Consider the following 13,869-nt stretch of genomic DNA (forward strand, 5'->3'; position numbering starts at 1 on the left):
TCGCTTTCCCCACAATATTATCTATGTGGTCTTTCCAACTGAAGTTGTTCGTAATTTTAACACCCAGGTACTTAGTTGAATTGACAGCCTTGAGAATTGTACTATTTATAGAGTAATCGAATTCCAACGGATTTCTTTTGGAACTCATGTGGATCACCTCACACTTTTCGTTATTTAGCGTCAGCTGCCACCTGCCACACCATACAGCAATCTTTTCTAAATCGCTTTGGCCGGCCGGAGTGGCCGAGCGGTTAAAGGCGCTACAGTCTGGTACCGCACGACCGCTGCGGTCGCAGGTTCGAATCCTGCCTCGGGCATGGATGTGTGTGATGTCCTTAGGTTAGTTAGGTTTAAGTAGTTCTAAGTTCTAGGGGACTTATGACCACAGCAGTTGAGTCCCATAGTGCTCAGAGTCTAAATCGCTTTGCAACTGATACTGGTCTTCGGATGACCTTACTAGACGGTAAATTACAGCATCATCTGCGAACAACCTAAGAAAACTGCTCAGATTGTCACCCAGGTCATTTATATAGATCAGGAACAGCAGAGGTCCCAGGACGCTTCCCTGGGGAACACCTGATATCACTTCAGTTTTACTCGATGATTTGCCGTCTATTACTAGAACTGCGACCTTTCTGACAGGAAATCACGAATTCAGTCGCACAACTGAGACGATACGCCATAGGCCCGCAGCTTGATTAGAAGTCGCTTGTGAGGAACGGTGTCAAAAGCTTTCCGGAAATCCAGAAATAAGGAATCAACCTGAGATCCCCTGTCGATAGCAGCCATTACTTCGTGCGAATAAAGAGCTAGCTGCGTTGCACAAGAACGATGTTTTCTGAAACCAAGCTGATTACGTATCAATAGATCGTTCCTTTCGAGGTGATTCATAATGTTTGAATACAGTATATGCTCCAAAACCCTACTGCAAGCCGACGTCAATGATATAGGTCTGTAGTTCGATGGAATACTCCTACTACCCTTCTTAAACACTGGTGCGACCTGCGCAATTTTCCAATCTGTAGGTACAGATCTATCGGTGAGCGAGCGGTTGTATATGATTGCTAACTAGGGAGCTATTGTATCAGCGTAATCTGAAAGGAACCTAATCAGTATACAATCTGGACCTGAAGACTTGCCCGTATCAAGCGATTTGAGTTGCTTCGCAACCCCTAAGGTGTCTACTTCTAAGAAACTCATGCTAGCAGCTGTTCGTGTTTCAAATTCTGGAATGTTCCATTCGTCTTCCCTGGTGAAGGAATTTCGGAAAACTGCGTTCAATAACTCCGCTTTAGCAGCACAGTCATCGGTAACAGTACCATCGGCACTGTGCAACGAAGGTATTGACTGCGTCTTGCCACTTGTGTACTTTACATACGACCAGAATTTCTTCGGATTTTCTATCAAATTTCGAGACAATGTTTCGTTGTGGAACCTATTAAAGGCATCTCACAAATTTCGCGCGTCTGTAAATTTTAGCCAATCTTCGGGATTTCGCGTTCTTCTGAACTTCGCATGCTTTTTCCGTTGCCTCTGCAGCAGCGTTCGGACCTGTTTTGTGTACCATGGGGGATCAGTTCCATCTCTTACCAATTTATGAGGTATGAATCTCTCAATTGCTGTTGCTACTATATCTTTGAATTTGAGCCACATCTCGTCTACATTTGCATAGTTAGTTCGGAAGGAATGGAGATTGTCTCTTAGGAAGGCTTGTAGTGACACTTTATCCGCTTTTTTAAATAAAATTATTTTGCGTTTGTTTCTGGTGGATTTGGAAGAAACGGTATTTAGCCTAGCTACAACGAGCTTGTGATCACTAATCCCTGTATCAATCATGATGCTCTCTATTAGCTCTGGATTTTTTGTGGCTAAGAGGTCAAGTGTGTTTTCGCAACCATTTACAATTCGCGTGGGTTCGTGGACTAACTGCTCGAAATAATTTTCGGAGAAAGCATTTAGGACAATCTCGGAAGATGTTTTGTGCCTACCACCGGTTTTGAACAAGTATTTTTGCCAACATATCGAGGGAAGGTTGAAGTCCCGGGGATCATTGGCGCTAATGGATTGCAAGCTTGCAGTTACACCCATTCGTTGTTGAACGATCCTGGTGGGCTCCTGAGGGAAACGCGGGATCCCAAGCACTATCAAGGACAAAAGCAATTTGTGCAAGGGGGTAGTGGACTTTTCCCTTTATGCCAACTAGACTGTTTAGCGGCCTTGCCTGCCTACACAGATTCCACTACCGTCTTGATGCTGTTTTCATCGCGGTTACGATAACACGGCGGTACTGATAATGCTCTCAAGTCTAGAGACAGTTACTCTACAACTAAAGCTACTTGGATAAGGCCATATAGCTATTCTCCAACAGGGCTATTTTCCATACACAGCAACAGTGCCGGCCGGGGTGGCCGAGCGGTTCTAGGCGCTTCAGTCTGGAACCGCGCGACCGCTACGGTCGCAGGTTCGAATCCTGCCTCGGGTATGGATTTGTGTGATGTCCTTAGGTTAGTTAGGTTTAAGTAGTTCTAAGTTCTAGGGGACTGATGACCACAGAAGTTAAGTCCCATAGTGCTCAGAGCCATTTTATTCTGGTGAACAAAATTCTGCAACGGAAAAAGCAAAACCAAGGGAATTTTAAGCTTATTAATGAGGTTAACTCGTGATTCTTGTTTCCTTACGGTATTGGAAGATTGCTTGCGGTATGGTAATGTTCTGTGTAGTGTCTCCCAAGTTAATTTCGTGTCTCATTGTACCGGTTGAGCGTAAAGTCTTTGCCTGGTTACAAAAAATTGTTTCTAAAGAACTGCAAAGTTCGTTGCAAGTGGTAGCTTATCTCATACAATTTTTCTTGTGCACTTCCACATATGCTCAATTTGTTGTCCTTAGAACGTATAGTCTGTACTCAATTTCTCTACATGTCTTTGCCAATATGTCTTCGTCACCACCTCTGCAGTATCTCGTATTCGTGTCGTTAAGTTTACACGTCAGGAACTGGTGTAGTGAACACTTTATACTTACCGTAACCTCACAAAAAATGAGGGGCTATGTCTGATGAACGTGGTGAATATAATATTGGATCGTTCCTGCCACTCAATCTGTTTTGAAAGATTTCATCCAAGAACTGGCGTAAAAATAACCGCCAGAGTGGCAGTGGACCATCGCGTGGAAACACTATCATTGTTGAAATTCCTGCAACTGAGAAATCAGATGCTGTCAGAGCACTTGTTGAAGTGTATCCATAAAAACTTCATGAGTTATCTTTGAGACATGCCTTGGAAATAAATTATTGCTGTCATGCAAAGACCTCCGCATACCCAGTGTTTCACGGCTGCAATTGGCCCATAACGTTTTCTTATGTGATGAGATGCCAGTCGAGTTGATAGATGGAAACAGCATACTTCTCTTTCAGTAAGGTTTTATTTGAACTGTCATTTAGTGGAATGCTCATATAATTTATCCATATTCTTCGTTAATTCATTTTAAAACTTCTTTAAGTTTATACTCTGGTACTAAAATGGAAGAACATCTCGATACTGGAACTTCTGTCCATAAAGGTCAGGAACGTCTGTCACACACAGAATTGGTAGGAATGCAGTCTTGTGGCAAGGCACTAATGAGAACACACAACTACCCTTCTTTTCTCCCAGGTGTACTTCACATCGGCCCTCGGTAAGCACACTAATTAGGACTTAATTTATTACCAGGGAATGCTTTGAGAAACTGTAGTAGTTCATCAGGCCACGCTGAGAAAAAATTGGGGGTTTGGTAGGAATTTGAAATGTATGAAGAGAAATAGTATTCTTACAGCTCTCAATAGGCGACCGCCCTCCACAAAAAGAATATATTAGGGGAATATCCAGTTGTAGTGAAAGTAGACAATGCTCTGAATTTTGTAGTAGTAGTAGTAGTAGTAGTAGTAGTAGTGTCGGATGTTTACAGTATAACGAAAAAAAAAAAACCTAGAGTCAGAAAAGTAGCAGCTTTCATTTTTATCTTTGACGCCTAACATTGTCTGAATATATTAAAAGCGCGATTTATCTGTTTCAAGGTATGATCCTATTTCCCGAATCCTACTAGAACTATCATACGTTTAGATACACAGCAATTGCATGTAGAGACAGAGCAACCGATGAAGAATGTAAATCAGCCAGTCCAGGGATGCAGTTTTTCACTAATTTTTCTGGCGAGTTACTGAAGACCTCATCCTCACAGAGAACATATGTCTACTGATCAGAGGGTAATGTATCCACCTCGGCATTGCAAACGGGCCGATATCTCAGTGCAAAACTGGTAATGACTTGTACTCCAGTGACCACATACAATATGGGATTGACTTTGTCTACCTGAAAGAAGTACCGAGGGAGAGGCTGCAGTGGCAAGACACTGGACTCTTATTTGGTAGGACGGCAATTCAAATATCCGTCCGATCATCCGAATTTAGGTATTTCGTAGTTCTCCTAAATCGCTTAAGGCAAATGCTGGAATGGTTCCTTTAAAAAGGACACAGCCGATTTCCTTCCCCACAGTCCATCATCCCTCCGAATCTGAGCTTGTGCTCCACCACTAATTACCTCGTCAGCGACAGGACGACAAATACTAATCTTCCCTCTTATCCTGTGATGAGAACGCCTAGACGAATGTTTGTCAGGGACAACTGGTTTCTTTGAGATGACCCAGCTGCATTTGATCAGAGACGGTGTCCAGAAGACGACGAAACGACTGGCAACGTAATCCAGCAAGTCACTGAAGCATCTGTCTCAAGACGGTAGGGTTAGCTTATCAGAAAGCTTGTCCATGTGGAGTAGGGAATGCTACGAGGAAGGAAGACAGCCGTGCGGGTCCGCCGAAGTTTAAATGTAGCTGATGAACAGAAAATACGACAGAATTTCAAATTGCAAGAGCTTGTCATTAGAGAAAACCCCAAGAAACTATCTTGTAAATAATTCTTGACTTTCTTAAACCGTTCCAAACCAACTACCCAAATCTGGGCGTCAGTTTGGAGGATTTCTGCCAAGAGCAGTGTACCTCCTCTTTAGGCGCAACTGACGAACGTTGCCTTAGGGCAACTTCACACGAGCCGACCGGGCATTGCTTCTCTGCTGAGTACCCAGTCTTCACACGGCGAAGAGAAGCGGCTCCTTTGTCGCCACGCCGCGCCACCGTGTTCCGCCTCCGTCATGGAAACTGCCTCTCTTTTACTTCTCTTAAGGTATGTCTAAACGATGCCTGTTTCCTTGCGCGTAATCGCAGACGCCCGGGAATAAAAGGGCATGCACAAAAATTTGTGGAAAGAACGCATGGTATGCATGGGCGCTTTTGTGTCCACACGTTGCCACACTGCATAAGCAGTGGGCTATGGAGCCCCTTCTTTGCTTGGGAGCTTTGCTACGTTTATTGTAATGAAAACGAGAGAGAAAAAGGTAACGCAAAAGTGACTGTGGGTAAAGAAGTATCTGAATAACAGAGATACAAGTAATACAAGGTATACAAGGTGACGTCAACATTTTCTTTGCAAATTTCAGGTAGAGGTTACACCGAGCTTTTAGATTTTCTGCATGGGGAACTGCAGCAATAATGTTTGCAATAACATTTCGTTAGCTAGTAATCGGCGACTTATATACCAGTTTGAACTACATCTTTCACATTTCAAAACAAAGCATTTCTGTGATTATGCCTGAAACAGAGAAACACTTCATGGCGTTTCTTGGTCGTATTATGAAGATTAATTAACTTTCAAAGCCTTATTTTTATTTTAAAACAAAGTTGTTCTCGCAACTTTAGTCATGAAAGATTAGGCTGTAAGCAGATTAACATCCTCAGACTCGACAAATTTGGGAAATTAGTCTTCACTGTCCTTCATTTAGATTTCTAGTAGTTTGTTGAGGAGCTAAACATTTCCATCATTTCTTTTGTTCATATGTTGGGCTCCTCAGCTGTTGTGATATTAAGTCGCCATAGCATGAATATTCTTCCACAGTTTTTCATAAATTTCTGGCTTATTCTTCTCTGTTTTCCCACTTTGAAACTTGCGGTGTCTTATTCTTTACAAAAGTGATAGAAAACTTTTTGTCTAATACTTGACGCTCGTGGCATCACATCTGATTTTTTGGTTCAAATATTCTTTAGAAGCGCATTCCATATGACTTTTCCTTGTTTGTAGGAATAATCATCTTTAAATTTAAGCGTGCTTCCTTTGGAATCAACAGATATTATTGCAAATAATCGCTTCGCAGCATAACCTCAACATACTACACAATCACACACACGTGCGCAAAGATTTTCCAACGTCAGTCAACATGATTCTAGGGTAGGAGTCATACACTGAAACACCAAAGAATTGGTACAGGCAGTAGTATTCAAATGCAGAGATATATAAACAGGCAGCATATGGTGCTGCGGTCGGCAACGCCTGTATACAAGACGAACAGTGTCTGGCGCAGTTGTTAGATCGGTTACTGCTGTCACAATGGCAGGTTATCAAGATTGGCTTAAATGGTTCAAATGGCTCTGAGCACTATGGGTCTTAACATCTATGGTCATCAGTCCCCTAGAACTTAGAACTACTTAAACCTAACTAACCTAAGGACGTCACACAACACCCAGTCATCTCGAGGCAGAGAAAATTATCACGATTTTTAAGTGAGTTTGAACGTGGCGTTATAGTCGGCACACGAGCGAGAGGACACAACATCTCCGAGGTAGCGATGAAGTGGGGATTTTCCCGTACGACCATTTCACGACTGTACCGTGAATATCAGGAATCCGGTTAAACATCAAATCTGACATCGCTGTGGCCAGAAAAATATCCTGCAAGAACGGGACCAACGACGACTGAAAAGAAGCGTTCAACGCGACAGAAGTGCAACCCTTCCGCAAATTGCTGCAGATTTCAGTACTGGGCCACCAACAAGTGTCAGCGTGTGAACCATTCAACGAAACATTAATATGATCTTATAATTAAATGTTTCCCTGAGACATTTAAGTCTCTTCATTATCGACGATAATGATCGAAGCAGAAGAAACAAATTAAAATTTGTGCTGCTTGCTTGCTAGGCAGAAATGCTAATCATTACACCACCACAGCACGATGGTCATGACTGCTGAACGAACTACCCAAGTTGAGTGCACACCCCAGGGAAACATTTAATTATAAAATGAAATGATAATTACACACCTTAGCTGCAAGCAGGCGTTGATACACTTCATTGGGGACATGTTGAAAATGTGTGCCCCGACCGGGACTCGAACCCGGGATCTCCTGCTTACATGGCAGACGCTCTATCCAGCTGAGCCACCGCGGGCACAGAGGTTAGTGCGTCTGCAGGGACTTATCCCTTGCACGCTCCCCGTGAGATCCACATTCCCAGCATGTCCACAACACTACATTCGTAGTGCGCCTAATAGATGTTTGCCCATCATACTCATTACTCGTGGCAGATTAATCTACCAAGTCCCGTACGAGTTCGGGCATAGCGTGTGCGTTCGCACAAGAAGGTCAAAGGCCGGGAACCCATATTTGACCTTCTTGTGCGAACGCACACGCTATGCCCGAACTCGTACGGGACTTGGTAGATTAATCTGCCAGGAGTAATGAGTATGATGGGCAAACATCTATTAGGCGCACTACGAATGTAGTGTTGTGGACATGTTGGGAATGTGGGTCTCACGGGGAGCGTGCAAGGGATAAGTCCCTGCAGACGCACTATCCTCTGTGCCCGCGGGGGCTCAGATGGATAGAGCGTCTGCCATGTAAGCAGGAGATCCCGGGTTCGAGTCCCGGTCGGGGCACACATTTTCAACATGTCCCCAATGAAGTGTATCAACGCCTGCTTGCAGCTAAGGTGTCTAATTAATTATCATTTCATTTCTAGCAAAGCTGCATGGTCATCCACGGTAACTGTTCTTTCGGGAACAGATACTACCGTCATATATAGTTAAATTTAATTATAAGATCTACAAGATCACCTATGGTACAGGACTTTCCCATTACTCCAACGCTGGGGTGCTATTCCAATGTCGGAGAGCCCTGGCAATAGTAGGGAAAAGAAGCGAAAGTTATGAATTGAAGTTTGTGTTAGGGAGGGCACTCAACTTGGGTAGTTCGTGCAGCAATGTTGACCATCGTGCTGTGATGGAGTAATGGTTAACATTTTTGCCTAGCAAGCAAAAAAAAAAAAAAAAAACCTGGATTCGAGTCCCGGCCACAGCACAAATTTTAATTCATTTCTTCTGCTTCGATCATTACCATCGATATGGGCTTTCGGAGCCGAAGGCCCACTCGTGTACCCATGATGATTGCAAGACACCAAGCCTTACAACTCGCCTGGGCCCGTCAACACTGACATAGGACTGTTGATGACTGGGAACATGTTGCTTGGTCGGACAAGTCTTGTTTCAAATTGTATCGAGCGGATGGACGTGTACAGGTATGGAGACAACCTCATGAATCCATGGACCCTGTATGTCAGCTAGGGACTGTTCAAGCTGGCAGAGGCTCTGTAATGGTGTGGGGCGTGTGCAGATGATGTGATATGGGACCACTGATACGTCTAAATACGGCTGACAGGTGAAGCTTACGTGAGCGTCCTGTCTTATCACCTACATCCATTCATGTTCACTGTGATTTCCGACGGACTTGGGCAATTCCAGCAGGACAATACGATACCCCACAGGTCCAGAATTGCTAGAGTGGCTGCAAGAATACTGTCCTGAGTTTAAACACTTCCTCTGGCCACCAAACTCCCAAGACATGAACATTATTGAGCATTTCTGGGATGCCTTGCAACGTGCTGTTCAGAAGAGATCTTCACTCCCTCGTACTCTTACCGATTAATGGACAGCCCTGCAGGATTCATGGTGTCAATTCCCTCCAGCACTACTTCAGACAATAGTCGAGTCCATGCCACGTTGCGTTTCGGCACCGCTGCGTGCTCGCGGGGGCCCTACATGATATTAGTCAGGTGTACCAGTTTGTCTGATCGGTGTAGCCGCCAGACAGTTGGGTAAATTAGCTGCCTTTTAAGTAAGCCTTTAACTATTATTCCTTCTAGAACTCGTGGCACCGACGATTTGCTTATAACTTATCTGTTTTTCTTTTTCCTATTCAGTAAAAATTTATCCACACGATTTCTTCTTTTTGTGTTCAACTTTGTGGACGCTCATGAATTTCCAACAGCGCAACATGCCAACGAATGCACACTTGTGCATGTGTAATTTCCTGGAAAATCGTCAGACTGATCTGTGTTCGAGAATTCATTGCTTCAATTCTGCTACCCTCAAAGTGGCAATCGCAATTCACACTCTTAATTCAATATTCTTTAAACAACGGGCAGTCAGTTACTCAACTTTGAAGTTTCTTAATAAATATGACGAATAACGAAAAGGTAACCACGTCATCATCAGGCTTTGATGAGAGACATGCAGTTTCAATAATAATATACACTCCTGGAAATTGAAATAAGAACACCGTGAAGTCATTGTCCCAGGAAGGGGAAACTTTGACACATTCCTGGGGTCAGATACATCACATGATCACACTGACAGAACCACAGGCACATAGACACAGGCAACAGAGCATGCACAATGTCGGCACTAGTACAGTGTATATCCACCGTTCGCAGCAATGCAGGATGTTATTCTCCCATGGAGACGATCGTAGAGATGCTGGATGTAGTCCTGTGGAACGGCTTGCCATGCCATTTCCACCTGGCGCCTCAGTTGGACCAGCGTTCGTGCTGGACGTGCAGACCGCGTGAGACGACGCTTCATCCAGTCCCAAACATGCTCAATGGGGGACAGATCCGGAGATCTTGCTGGCCAGGGTAGTTGACTTACACCTTCTAGAGCACGTTGGGTGGCACGGGATACATGCGGACGTGCATTGTCCTGTTGGAACAGCAAGTTCCCTTGCCGGTCTAGGAATGGTAGAACGATGGGTTCGATGACGGTTTGGATGTACCGTGCACTATTCAGTGTCCCCTCGACGATCACCAGTGGTGTACGGCCAGTGTAGGAGATCGCTCCCCACACCATGATGCCGGGTGTTGGCCCTGTGTGCCTCGGTCGTATGCAGTCCTGATTGTGGCGCTCACCTTCACGGCGCCAAACACGCATACGACCATCATTGGCACCAAGGCAGAAGCGACTCTCATCGCTGAAGACGACATTTCTCCATTCGTCCCTCCATTCACGCCTGTCGCGACACCACTGGAGGCGGGCTGCACGATGTTGGGGCGTGAGCGGAAGACGGCCTAACGGTGTGCGGGACCGTAGCCCAGCTTCATGGAGACGGTTGCGAATGGTCCTCGCCGATACCCCAGGAGCAACAGTGTCCCTAATTTGCTGGGAAGTGACGGTGCGGTCCCCTACGGCACTGCGTAGGATCCTACGGTCTTGGCGTGCATCCGTGCGTCGCTGCGGTCCGGTCCCAGGTCGACGGGCACGTGCACCTTCCGCCGACCACTGGCGACAACATCGATGTACTGTGGAGACCTCACGCCCCACGTGTTGAGCAATTCGGCGGTACGTCCACCCGGCCTCCCGCATGCCCACTATACGCCCTCGCTCAAAGTCCGTCAACTGCACATACGGTTCACGTCCACGCTGTCGCGGCATGCTACCAGTGTTAAAGACTGCGATGGAGCTCCGTATGCCACGGCAAACTGGCTGACACTGACGGCGGCGGTGCACAAATGCTGCGCAGCTAGCGCCATTCGACGGCCAACACCGCGGTTCCTGGTGTGTCCGCTGTGCCGTGCGTGTGATCATTGCTTGTACAGCCCTCTCGCAGTGTCCGGAGCAAGTATGGTGGGTCTGACACACCGGTGTCAATGTGTTCTTTTTTCCATTTCCAGGAGTGTATTTTTAACCAGTAGTTCCCCTGTAAGCTGTAGAGAACAATTGCTTAGCTAAAAAAATGCGAATGCAATGTGTGTGGTGTTTTATTTTTTATGGCACAATTAATACACTTTCCGAAAAACTACTTCAGTAACATTGCTTCGTTTATATACGGTACATTCTTTCAGCAGTGCAGCAGATGACTCAACTTTCAGTTCTCTGCTTTCCTTGAATCATACTAGATGTGGACGCTATTATCTGCGTGGCGCGAGGAATTAGTTTCCCATAAAGAGTGCACGTCAAAGAATTGTGGGCGTTAGTCTCACGAATGTGTCACATTAAGTACTGAGCTTCACAAGAGGAGTGCTGTAACACGAGCTAAACATGTACATCGCTCATGTTTTTTCTAATTTTTTCTTGTATTTGTGTCTCCTCAGCCAGCCTCGGATTCATATAGTCACTCTCATACACATCACCCGTGGTTCGCATACGACGTTAACATTGCTCTTAAACATATTACTTACTTCGCTATGTGCTCCCACATAGCGATGAGCTGACACTCCTAACGCCAATTCAATATGGGACACATAACCTTCATGTCTCCAGACAACTTTCCTGGCTTGCGCTTCTTATGTTATATTAAAGTGGTGGCATTCAGTCATTTAACGTGTTCCCTGAAATTTACACTCAACTCTACGCAGTGGCCCCCAAACAAAATACGCTTCGCCACAAAAGCTGTCTGGCTACAGATGCTTAATGATACCCGCGCAAAACAGGGCCGGGTCGCTAGCCTTAATTAAAATATTGTCGTGCGTGAGAAACTAGTTGTCTGAATCGAGGTATTTAGATCCTTTATTTCAACTTACAGGTCAGTTTTTTTGAAAGGCTGTTTCTAAAAAGTATCAAAGAGTGAGTCAGTGCAATATCGTATTTTGAAAAGTATACACACCGAGACTTGTTTGTGCCATTCAACCTGCGTAGTTGCTAGGTACGATGTTATGTTTGCTTACAGTGTGCTTATGTGTTCCCTGAATGCATTGCGACTTGCTAGTCAGTTAGTGAGTGGCATTCCAAGCAGTAGGTCGTGAGTGGACGGTGGAATTTACCAATGCAGAAAAAGCTGACATACTCATAGTATACGGAGAATGTAAGGTGTATGCGGCAAGACATCCCAATAGACGTCAACCATCTCGGCTATATTTTATCAACCTCTTCAACCAGTTACGTGAAAGTTGTAGTGTAACACGCAGACAACGAAACACAAGGAAACAAGTGACGACAGAAAAAGAGAAAATTAATGTTTTTGCTTGTGTTGCTGTTTACTTGCATGTTATCTCCCTCGCAATCACGTGAGGAAGTGGCACGTGTCCTACACATTCTCCATCGACATAGGTTCCATCCCTATCACTTCTCTCTCCATCAAGAGCTGCAAGGAATCGATTATGATAATTGCGTTAACTTCTGCACATGGGCATTAAGACAGGATACTCAAGCTGCATCATTTATCTTGTCTAGTGATGAAGCCACATTTAGAAATGATGGCCAGGTAAACCGTCTAAACATGCACTATTGGTCTGTTGACAATCCTCGTTTGCTTTGTCAGGTGGAACGTCAGTGACCATGAAGTGTAAACGTGTGGTGTGAGATAGTGAACCATCAGCTCAGAGCCGTTTTTCGTTGACGGAACACTGAACGCGTGCAATTATCGCAGCCCTCCAAAGACAATCTTCCGCGGTCGCTGGAAGACGTTCCTCTGCAGACTAGGAGGAACCTGTGGTACCAACTTGATGGTTGTCCAGCCCATAGTGCACGTAGTACTACAGCATGTCCTCATAAATTGTTTCCAAATCGTTGGATTGGATGCAGATGACCTGTCTTGGGCGGCCCGCTCCCCGTATTTGACGTCTGTAGATTCTGTTCTGTGGGAAAAGTTGAAAGACGCGACATATTACTGCAACCTGCTCGGACATCTCCGCTAAAATTCTAGCACGTATGCAGCAGTCGTTCCATACCAGACTGGGAGCGTGTACTTCCGCTGCCGGTGGTCATTTTGAATATAACCTGTGACGGTCAGTTGCCTCGCTACTCGTCAGAATACACATAAATAATGTATGCACTTGTTCTTTGGTTTGTGCTACCACAGGTATTGTATAAATGTCGGTTGGGAACTTCTCAAAATACGATACCTCGTAAACGACTCGCACTGGAATCCTGCAACTAACGCCACTAACCTTCTAATTTGCCGTACTTTTAGTTTATTGTCAATAGGCATTCCTCCATTTAAAAAAGTGTATGTTGCCATAAAAATATGCTTTCTAAGTATTATTACACCCTGTTTATTGGCTAACAATGCGAGCTCCTAACTACCAACCCATTCCGTGAAATCTGCACTTCCCTTTTCCGCAATATTTGCAGTGCAAGTTGGAGGTGATTCTCCTAATATACGCTGCGTTTAACATATTGTCATTCCTCTGAAGGCAGCCCTCACTTTGCGCTTCCTCTACGCTGCACGATGACGCCTTACAGCCACATTTTACCGACAGGTCTCAAAAAACGGTTCAAATGGCTCTAAGCACTGTGGGACTTAACATCTGAGGTCGTCAGTCCCCTAGAATTAGAACTACTTAAACCTAACTAACCTAAGTACATTACACACATCCATGCCCGAGGCAGGATTCGAACCTGCGACCGTAGCAGCAGCGCAGTTCCGGACTGAAGCGCCTAGAACCGCTCGGCCACAACGGCAGGCGGTGAGCGAGCGCGGGTGCTCATGCTGACGTGGTGCGAGATCTGGACTGTACTGAGGATCAGCATCGCCAACGTTTGTGCAGTCTTGCTAAAATTGTTGGCACCGTTACACTATGGCTAGACGGGATATTGTATCGTTCAAATCTGCACCTCGGTCGCAGAGCCGTTCGAAAACTGTTTTGTGAACGTCGTCATCGCTGGACAATCTTTCACCTAGATGTTCTTTCAGCTTCCCGAAAAGATGGAAATAGTATATTGGAAGGTTTGGACGAGAGAGGATGAGCA

At 45.1% G+C, this 13,869-nt stretch overlaps 1 protein-coding gene and 1 non-coding gene across 6 annotated transcripts in view; one reads left to right on the top strand and one right to left on the bottom strand.

Annotated features, from left to right (window-relative positions):
* LOC124721353 (homeobox protein extradenticle) overlaps positions 1 to 13,869 on the top strand; it is a 351,626-nt gene that overhangs the window by 194,379 nt on the left and 143,378 nt on the right. The gene's annotated exons all lie outside the window — the stretch shown is intronic.
* Trnat-ugu lies at positions 7,228 to 7,302 on the bottom strand. The gene has a single exon. It is a non-coding gene; the product is annotated as a tRNA-Thr (tRNA).

The sequence above is a fragment of the Schistocerca piceifrons genome, chromosome X, assembly GCF_021461385.2.
Source record: "Schistocerca piceifrons isolate TAMUIC-IGC-003096 chromosome X, iqSchPice1.1, whole genome shotgun sequence".
Classification (NCBI taxonomy): domain Eukaryota; kingdom Metazoa; phylum Arthropoda; class Insecta; order Orthoptera; family Acrididae; genus Schistocerca; species Schistocerca piceifrons.